Below are 25,898 nucleotides of genomic sequence, written 5' to 3' on the forward strand. Positions count from 1 at the left end.
ATTTTCCCACCTTGGTCCTTTTTTTTTTTTTTAATTTGCAAGTTGATAAACAGCTCAGTTAGCTTCATATTGATCTTCATTTATATTTCTATCTGCATAATCCTCACAGATTCTGGAATCGAAGATCAATTTCACCCCAGTAGTGAAAATGAAATGAATTATAATTCTGTACTAAGGGAGTTGCAGCAAATTTCTTTATTAGACAAATTAAGGCACATCACTAAATGAAGTGTGTGTGTGTATGCATAAACACACATATTTATGTTTATAATACATAACAAAATTTATCTTGGCCAATTTTTAAGTGTATAGTTCAGTAGTGTTAAGTTCACATTGCTGTATAATCAATCTCCAGAATTATTTTCATCTTATAAACCTAAAGCTATACCTATTATATAATAGCTCCTCATTACTTCCCTCATCCAGCCCCTGCAATCACCATTTTACTTTCTCTGGATTTTACTGTTCTGTGTTCTTCTTTTAAGTCGAATCATACAGTACTCATTCTTTTGTGCCTAGGTTATTCACTTATCCTCAAGAGTCATCCATGTTATACATCTGTCAGAATTTCCTTCCTTTATAAATCTGAACGATGTTCCATTATACATCTATACCACATTTTGTTTATAAATTCATCTGTCACTAGATACTTAGATAGCTGCCACCTTTTGGCTATGTACTGACATGTTTCTTTTAAAAGCTCTGAGAAATTTTAAAGCAAATTAAGCTATTTCAGTATCCTATAAACATTCTTATACTATGGAGTTCAGTTTGTGTTTTAATAAATGTCAATATATTGATATGAAGATTATTTTATGCCTAAATATAAATCTATTCATTTGGTTATCAAAAAACATAGTCTAACATGAATATACAAAATAATTACTTCATCAGACTAAGGAAAGACTTGGACCCTTTCAACTATAAAATAGCATCACCCTGCCTCAGATTTAGGTATTAAATATTGTCACAGCAACTTTTATTGAAAGGAGATTTTTGAATGAAGTAAATAGTTGTATATAGACAATGTAGTTACTGGGGAAATATATGCATAAAATACTATAGTAGTTATTTCCACAAAGCAAAATTCTTGTTAATAAAAAGAACTTAAGAAAGTGGTAGGGGTAGTAGAGGGACAAGAGTAGAGGATGACAAATTAGAGTATTGATGCCATTTTGGTGAAAATGAAACTAGCTTGGACTAAGGAAAATAGTCATGGATATGGACACTTACTGAGCATATTAAAGGAATTCTGTTTGGGATGTGAAAATTTTAAAAACCCTACTAGATATAAAATCAGAGTGGTAGGAATTTGGATAGCTAAGTCTGTCATTTAGTAAAGGTCAAAGATGAAACTTTGAATTCACATGTCATTGTTTTAAGGATAACAGTTACGGGATTGAATGGAATCAGAGTGTGTGTAGTTGAAAAGAGATGGGGGCCAGGGCGCCTGGGTGGCTCAGTTGGTTAAGCGACTGCCTTCGGCTCGGGTCGTGATCCCGGGGTCCCGGGATCGAGTCCCGCATCGGGCTCCCTGCTCAGCAGGGAGTCTGCTTCTCCCTCTGACCCTCTTCCCTCTCGTGCTCTCTATCTCTCATTCTCTCTCTCTCAAATAAATAAATAAAAAAAAAAAAAAAAAGAAAAGAGATGGGGGCCAGAACAGAGCATGGAGAATGCAACATTTAGACCCCAGAGTAGATGAGCTAGCAAAGGGGCAGAAAAGGCCAAGCAGGAAGGAAAATCAGAAGGGGCACTGGTACAGCTACTAATAGAAAAAAGCTTCTCGAGGAGGAAGAAGTGATCAACAATGAAGTCAAATGATCATTAAAGTGATTTTAAGAAATATGCAGGTCATTGTTAAATCAGGCAAGAATAATTTCCATAAAGTATTAGTAAAAAATGGGAGCATGTGATAGTAGAAATTCTAAAAGATACTAAGTTCTTCTACTGCAAAGAGTTACCCAGAAATGAAGTGGTAGGTAAATGGGAGATGGGTGAATAGGAGTGTTTCTATTTTTCAGATTTGTTGGCCTTCCAACTTTTAAAATATTTGATAAAATATTTTTATTTCATGATGAGAAACCTCATCCAGGAGAGGTCCCCCCCCCCCAAAAAAAAAGATTCAGAGGGAGTATTGGACCTTGAAGGATTTTTTTTTTGAAAGGACCAAAAGGAGATAGGATTGAGACCAAAAAGGGGTTAGAACTTTGATAGCAGGGATTTCATTACAGATGCAGGAAGATTAATGAATATGGTAGTAAGACTATAAAGGGAACTCAAAACCAATTGCTCCTATTTTTTCAAGGAAGTAGACAAAACCACATGAATAGAGAATTGTTAAAATAGGGTAAAAAGTAGTTTAAGGATAGGAGTTATAGTTGGAATGCTTGAAATTGAAATTGCAGTGGTGGTGCAATTTTGGGAGATTGCAAGGCCAAAAGGCTATAGCTTTGGGAGACTGACATAAGAGGAAGAAAGAAGTTATTTGAAGATGATGAAGTCAAAGCCAAGCTGTAAGATGTATCATCCAGAATTTCTCCCATTTACAAATTACAAAGGAAAAAGGCAAACAGGATAGATGAATCCCTACCTAGAAGCCAAACCCTTTATTACTCTGTCCCTTCTCCATCTTTTCTCATGTGTGGTTAGTACCTGCATCTGGCTTCATCATAGCTTACCCACTATATTTCATTTCCATAAGAAATTATATGAAAACAAAGATGTCCTATTCTCAGATATTAATACCTATTAGGTGGGGGCTCTCTCCCAGCTTGTGAAAGGAAGTCTATAGTAAAAAGATTAAACCCGGGATAAATTTCCTTAGTTTTACTTTAATTGGGACCAAAAAAAAAAAGGTGTCAGTATCTTCATAGTGTTTAAATGTCTTAAGGGCAGAGAAATAGGTAAAATATTACAGTAAGGGTCTATAGGCAGCTACCAGAAAGCATAAAGAAACTAGGGTTAGAACAATGTAAACTGGGGAAAATAATGCTGAAAGGGGGAAGGATAACAAAGGCAAATTTCATTAACTTCTTTATTTTTCATTTATTCTCGCCTGGGAGTCTCTGAAACATTAAAGCACTTCCAAAAAAATGGGTTTAAAAAATGACTGGTCTTTCCATATTGATTCTTTTCCGAAGCGGTTAAAGTTGTTTTTTTTTTTTTTAAATCCAATGAATCTTATTTTTTATTGTATTACTTATGAATGCTCTTTTCTATAAAATAATAAATGTTTGCAACCTGCAAAAGCCTGGGAAGGTTGCAATTACATTCTTATTTAGAAGCCTTGGTTAGTTTCCATTTTTCTATAAAAATTCTGTCTTACATTGTTTGATAAAATAGCATGCTCTGCAAAAATACAGCCATTAAAGTGTAGGTATGCAGTAAGAAAGTACTTATTGGTAGGCTAGTCTTCAGCTTCCTTAGCTCCAATCAAGAATGTCCAGAAACAGTGTGGCAGCTAATGACAAGATGAACTGCTTGTATTTGGAGTGTATTTTCTGATTTGTGAACTGAAAACTGTCCTGTGTTATCTTGTTCTAGACTTTGGGTTTTTTCCAAGGACTACAAAAAAATAAAATCTCAAGAATATTTCTGAGGAGCTGCAGAACAGAAAAATATTTAGTCATTTGTCAGTGATGTACTACTCTTACAGCCTACAGTATAAATCTCTGCTGGTATTTTCAAGTTAGCTTTCAGAAGAGGAGGCAGTTTCCTTTGTGCATTTCCGTAGCCTTTTTTTTTTTAGTATAGTTGACATATGATGTCATATTAGTTTTAGGTTTATAAAACAGTGATTCAACAGCTCTGTATGCTATGCTCACCACAAGTGTAGTTACTGTCACCATGCAGCCTTAATTCGATACCACTGACTCTATTCTCTATGCTGTACCTTTTATTCCCAAGACTTATTTCATAACTGGAATGAATCTCCCATTCTCTTTCACTTGTTTTGCCTCTCCCTTCATTCCCTTCCCCTCTGGTGACTGTCAGTTTGTTCTCTCTATTTATAGGTCTCATTCTGCTTTTTGTTTATTCATTTGTTTTGTTTGGTTCCACATATTAAGTGAAATAACATGGCATTTGTCTTTTTATGTCTGATGCAGTTCACTTAGCATAAACCCTCTAGGTCCATCCATGTTGTTGCAAATTGCACACTCATCTTTCTATGGCTGAGTAATATTCCATTATATATAAAGGGAGGGAGGGAGGGACGGACGGAAGAAGTGGTGTGCCTTTTTAGCCATTTATTCATACACGTTTGGGTTGCTTCCATATCTTGGCTATTATAAACAATGTTGCAATAAACATGAGTGCATGTCTTTTTGAATTTGAATTAGTGTTTGTTTCCTTTGGGTAAACACCCAGTAGTGGAATAATTGGATTTTAAGGTATTTCTATTTTTAAATCTTTGTGAAAGCTTCATACTGTTGTTTGTAGTGAATTTACATTCCCACTAACAGTGCATGAGGGTTCCCTTTTCCCCACGTCCTCACCAATACTTTATTCTTGTTTTTTTTCTTATACATTCTGACTGTAATGATGTGATATCTTACTGTAACTTGTAATTTCTTGTTTTTTATACATTCTGACTATAATGATGTGATATTGTAATTTGTAATTTTTTAATACATTCTGACTAGTATAATGTGATATCTTATCGTAATTTGGATTTGATTTCCTGATGATTAGTGATGAGCATCTTTTCATGAGTTTGGCCATCTGTATGTCGTCTTTGGGAAAAGGTCTATAAAAAATACAAAAATACATTCATCTTATTTAAATTTTGTTGGAATTTTTAAAATTCCAGTATAGTTAAAATACAGTGCTATCTTAGCTTCAGGTGGTTCAACAATTCTATATATAATGCAGTGCTTATCAAGATAAGTATACTCTTAACCCCTTTCCCCTATTTGTCCCATCCCCTCCCCTCTGGAAACCATTTGTTCTCTATTATTAAGAGACTTTTTTTTTTTGTATCTTTTGTTCCCCTTTGTTTTCTTAAATTCCACTTACGAGTGAAATCATATGGTATTTCTCTTTCTCAGACTGATTTATTTCACTTAGCATCATATTCACTAGATCCATCCATGTTGTTGCAAGGAGCAAGATTTCATTCTTTTTTTGGCTGAATAATCAATTTATATATATATAAAAAATCACATTTTCCTCATTCATCTATCAATGGACACCTAGGCTGCTTCCATAGTTTAGCTACTATAAATAATGCTACAGTAAACATAGGGGTGCATACATCGTTTTGAATTAGTGTTTTCATATATTCTTTGGGTAAATGTTGAGCAGTGTGATTACTGCATCATATGATAGTTCTGTTTTTAATTTTTTTTAAATTTTATTTATTAGAGAGAGAGCGTGAGCACACACGAGCATGAGCACAAGAGGGAGAGGGAGAAGCAGGCTGTCTGCTGAGCAGGGAGCCTGATGCTGAGCTCTATCCCAGGACCCTGGGATCATGATCTAAGTGGAAGGCAGACACTTAACCGACTGAGCCAACCAAGTGCCCTGTATTTTTACTTTTTTGAGGGACCTCCATACTCTTTCACAGTGGCTGAACTAGTTTGCATTCCTACCAATAGGGCACAAAGTTTCCTTTTTCTCCACATCATCTCCAACACTTGTTGTTTCTTGTGTTTTTGATTTTAGCTATTCTGACAGGTGTGAGGTGGTATCTCATTGTAGTTTTGATTTGTATTTCCCTGATGATCAGTGATGTTGAGCATCTTTTCATTGTCTGTTGGTCATCTGGATGTTTTCTTTGTAAAAATATCTGCTCATGTCTTCTGCCCATTTTTAAAAGATTTATTTATTTTAGAGAGTGACAGTGGGAGAGAGTGAGCGAGCACGTGTGCATGAGAGCAGGAGGAGGGGCAGAGAGAGAGAGGGAGACAGAGAATCCTCAAGCAGACTCTCTGCTGAGCACAGAGCCTGATGCAGGGATCATTCCCAGGACCCTGAGATCATGACCTGAACTGAAATCAAGAGTTGGTTAATTGACTGAGCCACACAGGCACTCCTGTGTTCTGCCCCATTTTTAGATTGGATTATTATTATTTTCTGGTATTGAGTTGTGTAAGTTCTATACACAATTTGAATTCTAACCCTTTATCAGTTATGGCATTTGCAAATATCTTCTCAATTCAGTAGGTTGTGTTTTAGTTTTTGCAGAAGCTTTTTATTTTGATGAAGGCACAAATTTATTTTAGCTTTTGTTTCCTTTGCCTCAGGAGACATATCTAGAAAAATGTTGCTATGGCTGATTTCAGAGAAAGTAATTCCTGTGCTTTCTTTTAGGAATTTTATGGTTTCAGGTCTCACACTTAGGTCCTTAATCCATTTTGAGTTTATTTTTGTGTATGGTTTAAGAAAGTGGCCTAGTTTTATTCTTTTGCATATAGCTGTCCTGTTTTCCCAAAACCATTTGTTGAAGACACTCTTTTTCCTGTTGCATATTCTTGCCTCCTTTGTCAAAGTTAAATTGATCATAAAATCATGGTTTTGATTCTGGACTTTCTAGTCTGTTCTGTTGTCTATGTGTCTATTTTGGTGTCAGTACTATACTGTTTTTATTACTACAGCTTTGTAGTATAGTTTGATATCTGGTATTGTGATACCTCCAGCTTTCTTTTTCAAGATTGCTTTGGCTACTCTGGGACTTTTGTGGTTCCATACAAATTTTAGGATTGCTTCTTCTAGTTCTGTGAAAAATGCTATTGGTATTTTGATAGGGATTGCATTAAATCTGTAGGTTGCTTTGGATATTAAGGACATTTTAACAATATTTGTTCTACCAATCCATGAGCATGGAATATCTATTCATTTTATTGTGTGTGTGTCTTCTTCAATTTCTTTTATCAATGTTTTATAGTTTTTAGAGTACAGGTCTTTTACCTCATTGGTTAAGTTTATTCCTAGGTAACATTATTTTTGGTTCAATTATAAATGGGATTGCTTTTTAAATTTCTTTCAGCTCTTTCATTATTAGAGTGTATAAATGCAATGGATTTCTGTACATCAGTTTTGTATCCTGCAACTTTACTGAATTCATTTATTAGGTCTAGTCATTTTTTGGCAGAGTCTTGAGTGTTTTTATATATAGTATCCTGTCATCTGGAAATAGTAACAGTTATATAACTTTTCAATTTGGATGCCTTTTATTTCTTTTTGTTTGATCACAGTGGCTAGGACTTCTAGTACTATGATGAATACAAGTGGTGAGAGTGGACATCCTTTTCTTTCTGGCCATAGAAGAAAAAGCCCTGTTTTTCAACATTGAGTTAATGTTAGCTATGGGTTTTTTATATCAGGTCTTTATTATGTTGAGGTATATTCCCCCTACACCTATTTTGTTGAGGGTTTTTAATCATGAATGGATGTTGTACTTTGTCAAATGCTTTTTCTGCATCTATTGAAATGATCATCCAGTTCTTATTTTTTCTCTTTTTAGTTTGATGTATCATGTTGATTGATTTGCAAATATTGAACTGCCCTTGCCTCTCAGGAATAAATCCCACTTGATTGTGGTGAATGATTTTTTTTAATGTATTGTAAGATTCGGTTTGCTAATATTTTGTTGAGGATCTTTGCCTCTGTGTTCATCAGAGATATTGGCCCTTGGTTCCCTGATTTGTTTTGTTTTGTTTTCCTCCAGTGTGGGATTCATCTGTGTTTGGTATCAGGGTAATGATGGCCTTATAAAATGAATTTGGAAGCTTTTCTTCCTCTCCAATTTTTTTTGGAATAGTTTGAGAAGAATAAACATTAACACTTCTTTAAATGTTTGGTAGAATTCACTTGTAAAGACATCTGGTCCTGGACTTCTGTATGTTGTGAATTTTTTGGTTACTGATTCAGTATTATTGCTGATAATCAGTCTGTTAAAATTTTCTATATCTTTCTGCTTCAATTTTGGTAGGTTATATGTTTATAGGACTTTATCCATTTATTTTAGGTTGTTCAGTTTGTTGGCATATAATTTTTTACAATATTCTCTTACAATCCTTTATATTTATGTGGTGTTATTTTTACTTTAAAGGAGATTATATATATATATATATATATATATATATATATATATATATATATATAATTTAGCTTCTCCATCTTTTTTAAATTCCAGTTAACATGTACTGTAATATTGGTTTCTGGTGTAGAGTTTAGTGATTCATGGTTTATATACAACACCCAGCGCTCATCACAAGTGCCCTCATTAAACCCCTCACCTGTTTAACCCGTCCCTCTGCCCACCTCCCCTCCAATAACCATCAGTTCATTCTTTATAAGAGTCTGTTTCCTGGTTTGTATTTCTTTCCACCCTATGTTCATCTATTTCTTAAATTCCACATATGAGTGAAATTATATGGTATTTGTCTTTCACTGATTTCACTCTGCATAATACACTCTGGCTCCATCCATGTGTTTGTAAATGGCAAGATTTATTTTTTATGGCTGAGTAATATACCATTACACACACAAACACACAGACACACACACACACATAGTATGTCTATACCATTACATATACCATATATGCCCTTATATATGGTATGTGCCATATATATACCAATATATATATTATAATGATATGTATATATATGCCATATCTTGTTTATCCATTTCATCAGTTGATGGGCATTTGGGCTCTTTCCATAATTTGGCTATCGTTGATAATTCCATATAAACATTGGGCCACATGTGCCCCTTTGAATCAGTATTTTTGTATCCTTTGGGTAAATACCTAATGGTGCAATTGCTGGGTTGTCAGGTAGTTGTATTTTTAACTTTTTGAGGAACTTCCATATGGTTTCCTGAGTGGCTGCATTTGCGTTCCACTAACAGTGTAAAAGGATTCCCCTTTCTGTGCATCCTTTGGATATAGCCCTTTATCAGATATGTCATTCGTAAATATCTTCTCCTGTTCAGTAAGTCATCTTTTAGTCTTGTTGATGCAGAAGCTTCACTGTGCAGAAGCTTTTTATTTTGATGAAGTCACAATAGTTTATTTTTGCCTTTGTTTCCCTTGTTTCAGGAGACGTATTTAGTAAAAGTTGCTACAGCCGATGTCAAAGAGGTTATTGCCTAGAATTCTGATGGTTTCCTGTCTCAAAATTATGTCTTTAATCTGTTTTGAATTTATTTTTGTGTGTGGTGTAAAAAAGTGGTCCAGTTTCATTCTTTTGTACATAGTTGTCCAGTTTTCCCAACACCATTTATTGAAGAGACGGTCTTTTTTCCACTGGATATTTTTTACTACTTTGTCATAGATTAGTTGACCAGGTAGTTATGGGTTCATTTCCGGGTTTTCTATTCTCATCCATTGATCTGTATGTCTGTTTTTGTGACATATTGTCTTAATGACTAGCTTTGTAATATAGCTTCAAGTCCGGGATTGTTATGCCTTCAGCTTTGTTTTTCTTTTTCAGAATTTCTTTGGCTATTCGGGGTCTTTTGTAGTTCCATACAAATTTTGGGATTGTTTGTTCTAAGTCTGAGAAATGCTGGTGATATTTTGATAGAGATTGAATTAAATGTGTATATTGTTTTGGGTAGTAAGGACATTTTAATGATACTTGTTCTTCAAATCCATGAGCATGGAATATTTTTCTATTTCTCTGTGTATCTTCAGTTTCTTGCATCCATGTTTTATAGTTTTCAGAGTACAGATCTTTTACCTGTTTGGTTAGGCTTATTCCTAGGTATCTTGTGGTTTTTGCCGCAATTGTAAATGGGATTATTTTCTTAACTTCTTTCTTCTGCTTCATTATTAATGTATAGAAATGCAACAGATTTCTGTACATTGATTTTGTGTCCTGTGACTTTCCTGAGGTGTGAGGTTTGAGTTTTTGATATCTAGTATCATGTCATCTGCAAATAATGAAAGTTTGACTTCTTCCTTGCTGATTTGAATGCCTTTTTCTTTTTGTTATCTGATTGCTGATGCTAGGAATTTCAGTACTATGTTAAATAACAGTGAGAGTGGACATCGTTGTCTTTTCCTAACTGTAGAGGAGAAAATCTGTTTTTCCCTATTGAGGATACTAGCTGACAGTTTTTTATATATGACCTTCATTATGTTCAGGTATGTTCCCTCTATCCTTAGACTGTTGAGGGTTTTTATCATGAATGGATGTACTTTGTCAAATGCTTTTTCTGCATCTATTGAAAGTATTGTATGGTTTCTTTTTAGTAATATGATGTATCATGTTGATTTGTGACTACTGAATGACCCTTGGAGCCAGAAATAAGTGCACTTAATTGTGGTGAATGATTCTTTTAATATACTGTTGGATTAGTTTTGCTAGGGTTTTGTTGAGAATTTTTGCATCCATGTTCATTAGGGATATTGGCCTGTAGTTCTTTTTTTTTTTTTTTTTTCGTGGAGTCTTTATCTGATTTTGGAATCAGGCTAGTGCTTGCCTCATAGAATGAGTTTGAAAGTTTTCTTTACATTTCAATTTTTTGCAATAGTTTGAGAAAAATGGGTATTAACTCTTCTTTAAATGTTTGGTAGAATTCTCCTGAGGAACTATCTGGCCCTGGACTTCTGGTTGTTGGAAGATTTTTGATTACTGATTCTTTTTTTTTTTTTTTTTTTTGCTGGCTATCAGTCTGTTCCAGTTTTCTATTACTTCCTATTTCAGCTTTGGTAGTTCATAATGTTTCTCAGAATTTATCCACTTCTGGGTTGACTAATTTCAGAATATAATTTTTCATAATCTCATACAATAGTTTTTATCTCTGTGGTGTTGGTTCTTTCTCCTCTCATTTGTGGTATTTTTTGGGTCCTCTCTATTTTGTTTGATAAGTCTGGCTAAGGATTTATCATTTTTATTTTTTCAAAGAATCAGCTCCTGATTTCATTGATCTGTTCTGTTGTTATTGTTGTTTTTAGTTTCTGTATAACTTATTTCTACTCTAATCTTTATTATTTCCTTCTGCTGGCTTTAGACTTCATTTGATGTTCTTTTGCTAATTCCTTTAGGTGTAAGGTTAGGTTATTTGAGATTTTTCTTCCTTCTTGAGGTAGGCCTGTATTGCTTTTATACTTTCTTCTTACAACTTTTGCTGTATCTGAATGGTTTTAGACCGTTGTTTTATTTTTCATTTGTTTCCATGTATTTTATTCCTTCTTTGATTTCCTAGTTGACCTAGTCATTCTATAGTAGCATGTTTTTTAACCTCCATGTATCTGGGGTCTTTCCAAATTTTTTCTTGTGGTTGACTTCAAGTTTTATAGCATTTTGGTCAGAAAAGATGCATGGTATGATCTCAATCTTTTTGTACTTGTTGAAGCCTGCTTTGTGATGTAGTATGTGATCTATTCTGGAGAATATCTCATGTGTACTTGAAAAGAATGTGTATTCTGCTTTAGGATGAAATGTTCTAATACATCTCTTAAGTCCATCTCGTCCAATGTGTCATTCAAAGCCATTGTTTTCTTGTTGATTTTCTGCCTTAAAGATCTGTCCATTGATGTAAGTACAATGTTAAAGCCCCCTACTATTAATATATTATCAATGAATTCCTTTATGTCTGTTATTGTTTTATATATTTGGGTGCTCCCATGTTTGGTGCATAAATATTTACAATTGTTAGATCTTTTTTTTTTTGGATAGTCCCCTTTATTATGATTTAGTATCTTTTTTCATCTCTTGTTAAAATTTTTGGTTTAAAATCTAGTTTAAGTATGCTACCTGGCTTTCTACTGACTTCCATTTACATGATAAATGTTTCTCCATCCCCTTACCTTCATTCTCTAGGTGTCTTTCAATCTGAAATGCATCTCTTGTAGGCAGCATATAGACATAGCTTTTTTTTTTTAATCCATTCCGTCACCTTATGTCTTTTGATTGGAGCACTTAGTTCATTTACATTCAGAGAAATTATTGATATGTATTTAGTGCCATTTTGTTACTGGTTTTGTCATTGTTTTTGGAGATTTTCTCTGTTCCTTACTAGTCTTTGTCACTTTTGGTTTTTCTTTCCCACTCAGAGTCCCCTTTAATATTTTTTGCAGGGTTGGTTTAGTGGTCACAAACACCTTTAGTTTTTGTTTGGGAAACTCTTTCTCTCCTTCATTTCTGAATGAAAGCCTTGCTGGATAGAATATTCTTGGCTGGAGATTCTTCCCATTCAGCATGTTGAATATATCATGCCACTCTCTTCTGGCTTAACAAGTTTCTCTGGAGAGATCTGCAGCTAGACTATGGATTTTCCCTTTTAAGTTAGGGATTTCTTTTGTTTTGCTGTTTTTAGGATTTTTTCTTTATTTTGCAAATTATAATATGTCTTGAACTTGGCCTGCTTTTGTTGATTTTGATGGGGGTTGTATGTGCCTTCTGAATTTGGAAGTCTGTTTCCTTCCCCAGATTAGGGTAATTTTCAGCTACAATGTTCTCAAATAAACCTTCTGCCTCCTTTCTTCTCTCTTCTTCCGCTGGGACCCCTATGATAAGAATGTTATTACCTTTGATAGAGTAACTGAGTTTCCTAGGTCTGTTTTCATGCTTAATAACTCTTTTTTCTCTTTTGTTCAGCTTCATTATTTTATCTCCTCTGACACTTATTTGTTCCTGTGTTTCTTCCATCCTGTGGTCATTACATTCAATCTGTTTCTAATCTCAGTTAATGCATTTTTATTTCTGACAGATTGTTTAACTTTTATCTCTGTGGTGAGGATCTCCATAATGTCTTCTAAGCCAAGCAAATATCCTTATGATTGTTGTCTTAAATTCTCTATCAGGTCTATTACTTATATCTTTTTCAATTAGATGGCTGGCTGTGACCTTTTCTTGTTCTTTCTTTTGAGATGAATTCTTTCATCTTGGAATTTTGTCTAGGTCTTTGTCTTCTTTGTATTAGAAAAACCTAATGTTTCCTGCTTCTGAGAGTTACAGCTCTTTGAAGAAGAGTTCATGTAGTATCCAGGGCCTGGTGTTTCAGGAAGTGTCTCTGGTGTGTTCTCTGTGCACTCTGCTTCTGTGTTCTGGCTGCACTTTCAGGCTAGTCCTTTGCAGAGCCTCTCCTTGCCTATAATGGGCAGTGTTTGGACCTTGGATAGAGTGTGGTGAGTTTTCACTAGGTGTGCTCTTGTCTGCTTGTTAAATGAGACCTGAAGCTACTTTTACTAGAACTGAAGCAAAACTCTCTGGTTGGTAGACATGGTGTGTGTGGATTTCTGCTGGTCTTCTGGGGAAGGGGCCTGCTGTGCTGGAACATAGGCATACTTGCCTAAGAAAAGCAGTACTGGCAGAGTGCAGGGGGTGGGACTTGGTGTAAGCAGGTTAGGCAGCCACTGTCTGCACTGTGCTGTTTACTGCAGGTGGTTCTGTTTATACTGAGGGGTGAGAGAGGAAATGGCACCAGCCAGCTCCTTTGGCCCCACGTAGGGGTTTCTGTGCTTGCTTCTCTCAGGGAAGCGGTCTTAGAAGAGCACTCTTCCCTTGTGTGTCCCAGGCATTTTTCAGATCATTATTTTCAAGCTTTCTCTGGGTCACTTGCCTGCCTGGAACAGTGCAGTGCACTTTGTGCTCTCTCCCAGCCAAGTCTGCTGACTTAAAACTCCAAACATTAAGGACCTGGTGTGGCAGGGACCTGCACGGTCTTCCTGGGGATGGTTTCACCACAACAGGACTGATGCAAGTTTGCCCAGAAGGGCAGTTGTACCAGAGTGCTGGGGCATGGGATTTGGAGCAAGAAGGCTAAGCAGCCAGTGTCCAGGTTAGCTGCCTTCAGTGAATGTCTCTGCATCAATGCTGAGGGACAGGGGAATGAAATGGCACCCACTGATGTACTCCAAGAAGAGCTGGCAGTCTCTCTGTGCCTTAGGCAATCATCAGATACTGCCATCTGCCCTGGGTTGTGTGCCTTCTCCGGGAATAAGGCCGTGCCACCAGGTCTCTATCCCCACCAAGCCTGCTGACCTCTAAAACTCCAGTATTTGAGCCCTGCTAGTTGCAAAGCCTCACAAAAATCAACCCCTCTCCTCTTCCCAGCCAATAGACTTGGGGAAGCACTCTCCTTGTGCATTTACCTGTGCAGTCCTATCTCTCTTTCTCTCCCTCTTCACACCCCCCCCCCCCACACCAGCCTCATATGCCTTTTTCTGTGACCAGGGCTCCCTCCTCTCTGCAGCATCTGTGATCCATTTCTTCCCCAAACCACATCTCTGCACCTCCTACCTTCCTAAACATGGACTCTTCTCTCTCTTTAGTTGTGCAGTTCTGTCAGTCCTCAGGTCAATATCTTGATTTGATATTTATCTAGTTGTGTTCGAGTGATGAAACAAGCCTAGGGTCTTCATACTGCACCATCATCTTAGCTCCTTTCTTTTATTTCTGATTTTGTTTGAGTCTTCTCTCTGTCTCTCTGAGTCTGGCTAAAGGTTTATCAATTTTGTTTATCTTCATAGAACCAGCTCCTGGTTTCATTGATCTGTTTTATTGTTTTTTTTTCTTTTTTTTCTTTGTTTATTTCTGCTCTAATCTTTATTATTTCATTCCTTCTACTGGTTTTGGATTTTGTTTTTCTAGCTCCTTTAGGTGTAAGAATAAGTTGAGATATTCCTTGCTTCTTGAGGTAGGCCTGTATTGCCATAAACTTCCCTCTTAGAACCATTTTTACTGTGTTCCAGATTCTGGACTATTGTATTTTCACTTTCATTTGTCTCCATGTATTTTTTGATTCTCTTTTTGATTTCTTGGTTGACTCATTCATTGTTTAATATTACATTATTTAAGCTCTTTGTATTTGTACTCTTTCCAATTTTTCCTTGTGGTTGATTTCTAGTTCCATAGAGTTATGGTCTGAAAAAATGTGGTATGACTTCTATTTTTTGAAATATTTGAGTCTTATTTTGTGGTCTAATATGGGATCTATTCTGGAGAATGTTCCATGTGCTCTTGGAAAGAATGTGTATTCTGTTTTAGGATGGAATGTTCTGAATATATGTTCCATCTGGTTCAAGTTGTCATTCAAAGCCACTCTTTGTTGATTTTTCTGTTTGGATGATCTACCATTGATGTAGTGTGGTGGTAAAGTCCGCTGCTATTACTGTATTCTATTGATTACTTTATGTTGGTTATTAACTGCTTTATGTGTTTGGGTGCTGCCATGTTGGGTGCATAAATACTTATAATTGTTATATTTTCTTGTTTGATCCCTTTATGATTATATAGCATCCTTTGTCTCTGGTTACACTGTTTTAAAGTCTATTTTGTCCAATATTAGTATTGCTCCTCCATCTTTGTTTTCACATTCACTTGTAGAATAAATTCTTCTCCGTCCCTTCACTTTCAGTATGCATGTGTCTTTAGGTCTGAAATGAGTCACTTGTAGGCAGCATATAGATGAGTGTTACTTTTTTAATCCATTCTGTTGTCCTAGGTATTTTGATTAGAGTGTTTAGCCCATTTACATTCACAGTAATTACTAATAATTATGCACTTATTGCCATTTTATTACTTGTTTTATGGTTCTTTGTAATTTTTCTGTTTCTTCTCTTGCTCTCTTCTCTGATTATTAGCCTTTAGTGAAATGTTTGGATTCCTTTCTATTTTTTTTGCCTATTACTGTTTTTGATTTGTGGTTATCATTCAATCTGCATGTAACATCTGCATATAGCAGTCTATGTTAAGTTGATGGTCACTTAAATTTGAACCCATTCTTACTCTTCCCCCTGCTATGTTTTGGGTGTATGGTGTCATAGTTTACATATTTTTATTTTGTGAGTCCTTTGATTGATTTTTACAGATATACTTATTTTTAATGCTTTTATGCTTCCTACTTATTCTTAGTTATGGTCTCTCCTTTCCACTGAGAGAGTCCCCTTAAACATTTCTTATAAAGCTGTTTTGGTGATGATGGATTCCTCTAACTTTTGTTTGTCTGGGAATCTCTTTATCTCTCCTTCAACTCTGGAAGATAGTCTTGCCACACATAGTATTTTTGGTCGCAGACTTTTTTTTTTCCTTTCAGTATTTTGAATATATCATGTCACTGCCTTTGGGTCTAAAAAGTTTCTGCTGACAAATCCTCTGATAGCCTTCTCGGGTTTCCCTTATATTTAAATATTTTTTCTCTCATGCTGCTTTTGAAATTCTTTGTTTATAACTTTTTTTTGCCATTTGAATTAATAATGTCTTGGTGTGGACCTACATATGTTGATTTTTGTCGGGGGATCTCTGTGCCTCCTGGATCTGGATTTCTATTTTCTTCCCCAGATTGGGGAAGTTTTCAGCTATTTCTTTAAATTTTCTGCTCCCTTGTCTTTCTCTTCTGGGAATCCCTATAATGTGAATGTTATTACTCTTGATGGTGTTGCTCAGTTCTCTAAATCTATTATTTGCATAATTCCTTTTTCTCTCATTTGCTGAGCTTGATTACTGTCCATTACTCTGTCCTCCAGGTCATCGATTTGTTCTGCTTATTCTAGTCTATTATTTATTACATCTAATATATTTTTAAATTCATTTATTGTGATCTTCCATCTCTGATTGGTTCTTTTTTAATTTTTTTATCTTTGTTAAAGGTTTCACTTAGGTCTTTCACTCTTCTCTGAAGTCTAATGAGTATCTTTATGATCATTACTTTAAATTCTCTGTCAGGTGTATTACTTCGTTTCACTTAGGTCTCTTGCTGTGATTTTGCCCTATTCTTTCATTTGAGACATATTTCTCTTTCCCTATTTTGTCTAACTCTGCCTGTTCCTATGTGTAGGAAAGTCACCTACATCTGCACTTGAAAGTAATGGCTTTACAAATAAGAGGTCTTGTGGTGTCCCAGCATGCAGTGTCCCCTGTTCGCCAGAACCTGGTGCATCAGGGGTGTCTCTGATATGTATTTGGTGTGCCCTGCTGTTTTGGCTGAGTTGCTTTTTCCTTCAGGCCAGTCATCTTCAGTGGTTCTCTTTGTTGTTGGCAGTGTTTGGTCCCATAGTATAAGTGGGCCAGTCTGGAGCTGCCTTGGGCTTGAGTTGCATCAGACCAGGCATCTGCCTGAGATGTAGCACCAAACTAGAGGGCGATTTCCCTGTGTCATCCCCTGAGAAGCTTTCATTGGTAGGTGGGGCCTGCAATCAGACCAGCTGTTTGCCCCCATTCCACTTTTGTGGCTGCATTCAGTTTGGTGTGTGTGGTTATCTTCCCAAAGGAGTTACTTTGGCTTTGGCCCCTGTTGGAGCTTCTTGCATACTGCCAGGCTTATGGACCACTTCGGATGGGCTCGCCAATTTAGATCAGTGTATTGGCAGGGCCATATCTACAATGTTCATGGGGTGAGAAGTGTGGTGTAAGCAAGGTTTGTGTCTTCTTGGGGAAGGAAACTATAGTGCAGGGACTGGGGCAGGCCTGGCTGGGGGGACCGGGGCACATCTGCTCAAGCATGGGGCTGGGGGCTGGTTGTGGGATGCATGGTGTTTGTATCAAGTGTTGACATTGTGCTGGTATTGGCAGGTGGCCGTGTGTTTGTACTGTGTCTCTTTTGGTGATGTTTTGATTACTATAGCTTTGTAGTATGTCTTGAAATTTGGGATTGTGATACCTCCAACTTTGTTCTTCTTTCTCAAGATTGTTTTGGCTATTCAGGGTGTTTTATGGCTCTGTACACACTGTAGTATTATTTGTTTTGGTTCTGTAAAAAAAAATGCTACTGGTATTTTTATAGGGATTACATTGAATCTATAGATTACTTTGGGTAGTATGGACATTTTAACAGTATTCTTCTGGTCCATGAACATGGTGTATCTTTACATTTATTTGTGTCTTCTTCCATTTTTTTCATCAGTGTGTTATAGTTTTCAGATTACCAGTTTTCACCTCCTTGATTAAATTTATTCTTAGATATTTTATTATTTTTGATATAATTCTAAATGGGATTGCCTTCTTAATTTGTGTTAGTTTATTAGTGCATATAAATGCAACAGATTTCTGTGCAAATATTTTGCATTCTGCAACTTTACTGAATTCATTAATTCTGATAGTTTTTTGGTGGAGATTTTAGGGTTTTCTATATATAGTATCATCTATAAGTAGTGAACGTTTTACTTCTTCCTTACCAGTTTGGATGCTTTCTGTTACCTGATTCCTGTGGGTAGGACTTCTAGCACTATGTTGAATAAAAGTGGTGAAAGTAGACATCCTTGTCTTGTTCCTGATCTTAGGGGAAAAGCTTGCAGTTTTTCACTAAAGAGTATGATGTTAGTTGTGTGTTTGTCATACATGGGCTTTATTATGTTGACATATGTCCCCTTTAAACCCACTTTGTTGAGAATTTTTATCATGAATGTATGTTGAATTTTTTCTAATGCTTTTTCTGTATCTATTGTAATGGTTATATAATTAGCTTTCACTTTTTAATATGGATCACATTGATTTGCAAGTATCAAACAATCTGAACCCCTGGAAAAATCCCACTTATCATGGTGAGTGATATTTTAATGTAATATTGAATTTGGTTTGCCAATATTTTTTGAGGATTTTTGCCTTTATGTTCATTTTAGATATTGGTTTTGTTTTGTTTAGAGTGATTTTGGTTTGGTATTAAAATAGTGCAGACCTTATAGAATGAAATTGGAAGCTTTCCTTCCACTTATATTTCTTGAAATAGTTTGAAAAGGGTAGGTATTAACTCTTTAAATATTTGATAGAATTCACCTGTGAAGCCATCTGGTCCTGGACTTTCATTTGTTGGAAGGTTTTTTGTTTGTTTTGTTTTTTCGGATTCAATTTTATTACTAGTAATTGGCCTATGAAGTTTTCTATTTCATTCTGATTTAGTCTTAGATGTGTGTTTCTAGGAATTTATCCATTTGTTCTAATTTGTCCAATTTGTTGGCATATATTTTTTTTTAGTAGTCTTGGATAATCCTTTTTTTCCTGTGGTGTTGATTATTACTTTTCCTCTTTCATTTCTGATTTTAATTGTCCCACCTCTTTCTGAGTCTGGGTAAAGTTTTATTAATTTTGTTTACATTTTCAAAGAATCAGTTCTTGGTTTCATTGATCTTTTCTATTTTTTAAAATTATTTCTGCTCTGGTCTTAATTTTTTCTAATTTAAGTGTAGGTTTAATTTGTTTATTTGAAATTGTTTCTTCTTGATATAGGTCTGTATCACTATAAATATCCCTTTTTTAGAATTGCTTTTACTGTGTCCCAAAGATTTTGGACTGTTGTTTTCATTTTTATCTGTTTCCATGTATTTTTTGAATTCCTCTTTGACTTCTTTGTTAATGCATTGGTTGTTTAGCAGCATGCTGCTTAGTCTCTACATTTGTGTTTTTCAGGTTTTTTTCCTTGTAATTGATTTCTAGTTTTATACTGCTATGGTCAGCAAAGATGCATTATATATCAAATTAAATTTATTGAGACTTGATTTTGTAGCCTAACATGTGAGCTATCCTGGAGAATGTTCCATGTGCACTTGAAGAGATTGTTTATTCTGCTGTTTTAATCTGGAATGTTCTGTATATATGTGTTCATCTGGTCTAATGTGTTCAAATCCACATTTCCATATTGATTTGTCTAGATGAACTATCCATTGATATAAGTAGAATGTTAAAGTCCTCCCTATTACTGTAGTACTTTGAATTCCTCCCTTTATGTCTGTTAATATTTGCTTTACGATGTGTTCCTATATTGGGTGCATCGATATTTACAGTTGTTACATCCTCTTGTATTTTTCCCTTTGTCATTCTGTAATACCCTTCTGTGTGTCTTATTACAGGTCTTATTTTGTTTATATTGTCTGATAGAAGTATTGCTACCCTAACTTTTTTTTTCACTTCCATTGCAATGGAATATCTTTTTTCATCCCTTTATTTTCAGTCTGTATGTGTTTTTAGGTCTGAAGTGAATCTCTTATAGGCAGCATATCATTTGGTCATTTTTAAAGCCATTTAATCATCCTGTGTCTTTTGATTGGAACATTAGTTCATTTACATTTAAAGTAATTATAAACTCATTGCCACTTTGTTAATTGTTTTCTGGTGGTTTTTGTAATGCCTCTTTATTCCATTCTTCTTTTTTTTATGATTTGGTGACTTCAGGGTTATACTTAAATTCTTTTCACTTCATTTTTTGTCTGTTACAGGTTTGTGGTTTGTCATTACCTTGAGGCTCATATGAAATATCCTATGTATATAGCAGTCAAAGTTTGATTTCATAAGTTCAAACACTTCTAAAACCACTACATTTTTACTCCACTTAACCCACATTTTATGTATTTGACATCATATTTTACATATTTTCATCTTGTAAATTTAATTGTGATAATTTTACTACTTTTGTCTTTTAACCTTCATGCCAGCTATATAAGTGACCTACTTTATTTTTACCAATGAAATTTTTCTTTCATAATTTTCTTGTCGTTATGGCCTTTTCTGCTTAAAGAAATTCCTTCAATATTTATTGCGTGGCTGGTTTAGTGGTGATGTACCCCTTTAACTTTTGTTTGGGAAACTCTTTCCTTCAAGTCTAAATGATAACATTGATGGCTCTGGTATCTTGGTATAGATTTTTTTTCTTCCTTTCAGCAATTTGATTATATCATGCCACTCTTTTCTAGCCTACAAAGTTTCTACTAAAAAAATCAGCAATAATATTATTTGTGTTCCCTTACAGGTAACTATTTGTTTTTCTCTCATTGCATTTAAGATTTTTTCTTTATCTTTAATTTTGAGATTATCATTGAGATTTCATTATTATGTGTTGTGGTGTGGTCCTCTTGGTTTATTTCATTTCTCTGTGCTTGCTAGACCTGGATATCTATTTCCTTCCCTGACTTAGGGAAATTTTCAGCTCTTGTTTCTCTAAGTTTCTTGCTTTCTCTCTCTTCTCCTAGTAGGTCTCCTATAATGTGAATGTTAGTTCTCTTCATGTCCTAGGGTTTCCTTAACCTATTCTCCTTTTTCTTTAAATTCTTTTTTTTTTTTAATCTTTTGCTCTTCAGCTTAGATGATTTCTGCCTGTCTTCTAGATCACTAGATTCTCTTCTGCTTTTGATACCCTCTAGTGTTTTTTTATTTTAGTTATTATGTTCTTCAGCTGTGATTTTTTTTTTCTTTTGTCTCTGAAGTTTACATTGAGTAAATACTCTTTTCACTCAAGTTTGGTGAACAGTTTTGTGACCATTATTTTGAACTTTTTATCAGGTAGATTGCTTAACTCTGTTTTATTTAATTCTTTCTCTAAGGTTTTTTTTTTCCCTATTCCTTCATTTGGAATATATTCCTCTGTATTCTCATTTTATCTGAGTTTCTATTTTTTGTTGTTGGGTTTTCTATATTTTAGGGTAGGTCAGCTACATCTCCTGGTCTTGAAAGTAGTGGCCTTATGCAGAAGGTATCCTTTGGGGGCCTAGAAGGCAATCCCCATGGTCACCAGGACCAGGTTCTCCAAGGGTGTCCCTTGTGTGGGCTCATGCATTCTCCTGTTGTGGCTGGGCTGGGCTGTGACTATGGCAGGTATGCTGGTGGATGGGGCCTTCCCCCATCCCCAGGCAGGAGTTGCTTTCAAGGGAGGGGCTACCTGTGGGTAGGACAATTTGGGCAGGGTAGGTTTACCAAGGAAAGCACTGGTAGGGTAAGCTTTGCTAACAAGGTAAATGGATAGTGTCAGAACAGCTGCCCATCAGTGTCAGGGCAGTTAGGCTAAAGGATAGTGAGAAAAAGGGCTCCCACCAGCTCTTTTCCCAGAGAAAGTTCCCACTGATCTCTCTTCCTCTGGCTCACACCCTAAAATCAATAAATCTCCTTCACCTATGGTCCAGGTGCTTTTCAAACTGCTGCCTCTGTGCTGGGTCTTAAAGCAATCTAGATTGTATGTGGGCACTTTAAGAATCTCATCCTGGGTTTCATATGGCCCTCCCACTTTCCCAGAGTTAGGCCCCACTGATTTTCAAAGCCAAATGTTTGGAGGGCTTGTTTTCATGGTATGGATTCTCATAGCAGAGGGTGCCCAATAGAGGGCTTAGACATCTTGCTCTTCTGGGAGAACCTCTATGCTGTGATATTCCTCTCACTTGTGGGTTGCTCTGCTGGGGGGTTAGTTCCCAGTCAGACCATGTCTCTGCTCCCAACACTTTTCAATGTGGCTTTTTCTCTATAACTTTAGCTGTGGAAAATTGTTCTGCTAGTCCTCGACATTCTCAGAGAGAGTTGCTTTATATATAGTTGCAGCCTTGGTCTGTCTGTGTGAGGAAGTGTACTCAGGCTCTTCATACTCCACCATCTTTCTCTCACTCATAGAAATTCCTTCAGTAAACTGACACTTGATACCTAAAACTATTTTGTACAATATTTGAAGTACAAAAATCCAATTGTTTTTATTGGGTAAAGGAAACCATAACAGTAGAATGTTACAGATCTATTCTCAATGACTACTAATACCAATATTTCTGCCATTTTCAGATATAGGAATCTAGTAAATTGTTTCTAGTTGTAATTTTTGTCATAAGAGTTAAGAGAATCCTACTTGCCAAATCATTCTAGCACTTCTAGGTTGACATCATTGGAAATATGACTTTCAGAATTGTCTCCAGAAATCTCCCAGTGCCAAGCATAATATACTGAATAGCTCCCCCCACCAGTTTATGAATGCAATGGAAATATGGGTGATACTGAATTTTTCAATTCACTTCATAGGCCTATAAACTTATAACAATGACCTAAATATTTTTTAAACGTTATTTTAGAAAACTTTAGAGAGGTTTTAGTGTGATTTTAAATATCTGCAGCGAGGGCAATATCCTTTGTTTTTTCAGAAGGTGGAATTGATGTTTAAGAATAGTCAAAATTTAGGGGGCCCAAGACTGGTAAATAAAGTATATATAGATGCAAGATAAATCATAAAAATAAACCAAAACAAAGCAAATCTGCAAATAATGAGATAAAAGATTTTCTGTGACACCTTAACTTCAGGAGTCAATCCAGATGGTAAAGTTCCAGAGAAAGCTTAATCAAAATAACATAAAGTAGCCACTAATAATGAGACTACCATGAAATGCAATACTTGAGTGAATATGTAATTTGTGACATAAGTAGTAATTTTGTAGCCAGATCTTATGATGTGATGTGCATTAAGTAGTTGTTTTTAACTGTTTTCTAGTTTTACCTAAAACTATTACATACAGTATTTACCTTGATTTTTCTTGTTTAGATAATTTGAAATAATTTTAAAATAGAATGTTACACTTAATAATAGAATAAATTTTATGAAAAACTTCATGGGTTCCCAATAATTTTAGAAAGCTCAAATGGATAATGCATTTGGGTTTCTTATGAAATTTATTTGAATATTATCATATTTACTTATATTACATTTCCAGTCTGCCATGGACTAAACCTCTAACATATACTGCATAGTATGAATTGAACCGAAAAACTTATTTACCTGTCTCATTTTTCTATTTTCCCCCCACCCCCACATTAATTTAATCCCCTTATTTCCCCCTGAATTTCCCATTGTTATCAGCTATTAGAAAACATCTGAAGCTGAAAAGAATGCAATTAGGTATAGGGACTAAAGACTGAATTTGGCTTACCCCAGGATGAACATGAAAATTTTCGGAAATGTGGGCAGATTTATGTGAAAGAACCAGGAGAAGAACTGACAAAGTGATAAAGCATATTATCAAATCAGTGATGAAAAGTAGGACAAAATAATAGCGGACAACTAATATACTTGTATTTTTAAATGTTCAGTTGTAAATCAAAGTGATAGGCGTACCCACACGCCACACTCTTTTCCCATCTATCTCATCATAGATACGTTTGCCAAATGCCAAATATTCCTTCATAAGTTCTTCTTTTCATTTGATATAGTGAAAGCAGTCTTTAGATGAAGCTTTATCTGACCCATTAGTTTATCATAGTTAAGTTGCACTTTATTTTCTTTCTTAGCTCCATAAGAGACTAGACACAAAGCATTTCCACACATTCTTTTTAGGCTCAGATGAACATAGTGTGAAAGTTAATAAAGTGATGTTTGGTCTAACATGTATATGTGTGTATATATCGCCCCTCCCCCACTCCCAACCGTACCCTATACTAAACACTAAACTCAGTAGGTGTTCTATATTTTATCACATCATAATACAGCATCTAATTCTGACCTGCACATTTTAAAACTCTCATCTCAATCTCCTACCATGTGTTGATTCTCAGTGACTAAAAAGAAAAGTGATTTATGTATCAGGGAATCCATTTATTATTCACAATGGGAGATATATCTAAATCCTTATGAAGCTATTCCTTTCCCATTATCTTGGTACTTGAAAGACTTTATCACTAAGCAGAAAGCTGCTAGCTAAGTAAGGACTTTTTGATTAGTAGATAGATGCCCTTAAGAAAATCTTTCATAGGACTGATACTCCTGGTGAGTCACCTATCCCTACCACAGATTTCAACCTACCATGCTATTTAAATATATATTTAATATATATTTATATTCTAAAATTACATATATTTTTATTTATATATTATATGTAATTATACTATATATATGGATATTTTTCCCTCCAAAATTATCAAGGTATAAGAACAAATTACTTAATATAGCTCCATTCTCTTTACAGATATGATGAGAATCTCCATTTTTATGGTTTTTTGTTATCCATTCTCATTCGTTCCTTATATGATCATAATGTTCAATTCAACTCAGGAAATACAGCCTTAGAACAGTATCCTTTAGCTCCAAAAGAGTATTGAATACTTATGGTACCGCTACTTCAGTCTCTCAAAATATTTCTGATTTTAGCTACTGATTTTAGTCAATAGTTTCATTCTGTACCTGGTGAGAGTCTCATTTTTTTGCAAACTGAGTGCCATACACTCAGGTCAAAGAGTGATCAAAGAAAGAGAGCACTCTAGATTGGTAGATGGCATTTTAATTAGCAACGGAACTTTGGAGGCTCATCTTAGGTGGCTGCAAAATGAATAGATCTCTGTACCCATCCACCAAATCTTTAAAGTTTATATAGAGGTCTTAACTGGCTATCAGTCATATATACTATGCAGGTGGTCTCAACAGCACATTACTATACCAAGGCTATGTCTAAGGGCAGATTATAGTGCAGGAAAGACCAGCTGAATGTACATTCCAAGGTTGGGAGGTGGTGAGGAGACTGATTGCCTGGGTCCAGCTTGCTGGTCAACCAGTGATCATGTCCTCTCAGTGACCTACTCTGATATTTCATCCCTCATAACCAGCCAACCAGCTCTTAAATCTCATATGTCCCCTACTTCTGTAGTGTGCCCTGAATAGTCAGAGAATTTTATTAGCATGGAGGTGGCTCATTTGGGGTGCTCTCGTTCCACTGGTGGCAAATGCCATGACAATACAGTCACATGTAAGAGAAACACATTAAGACACTAATTCCCCCCCCAAAATGATGCTAATTTCTAAAATTAGTGACAACTTTTTCTACCAAGAGGCCCATGATTCTAACCACTGACTTATTAATTTGCTAGTCTGAGGGTCAGCACAGTCAGGGCATTTACTAGTACTTTAATAAAAATGACACATTAGTGCACTCATTAGTTATGAACACATACCATTCTGTTTGGGTAATCCCTTACCTGTTGGGAACTCTGGTGGATGACCCCAGATTTCTTTGGCAGTTGTCTTGAGTATTGTTTAGAACACAGCCTGCTGTTACTGCATTAACCAAATCACTATATTTCAGGGGCAATCCAGCATCTTTGGCAATCCACCATCCCACTCAGGCACAATGGTGGCCACTCTTCTTAGGCACCAGTCTGTTATATCTCCTGAAGGGACAGTTATTAGGGTTTGCTCCCAGGCTAAGGCATCAGCTTCCTGATTGGTAGGGAGTGTCACTGTCTTATGACCTAGGACATGGAAGACAGTGAGAAATACTGTAGGCT

Source organism: Zalophus californianus, chromosome 7 (assembly GCF_009762305.2).
Source record: "Zalophus californianus isolate mZalCal1 chromosome 7, mZalCal1.pri.v2, whole genome shotgun sequence".
NCBI lineage: Eukaryota > Metazoa > Chordata > Mammalia > Carnivora > Otariidae > Zalophus > Zalophus californianus.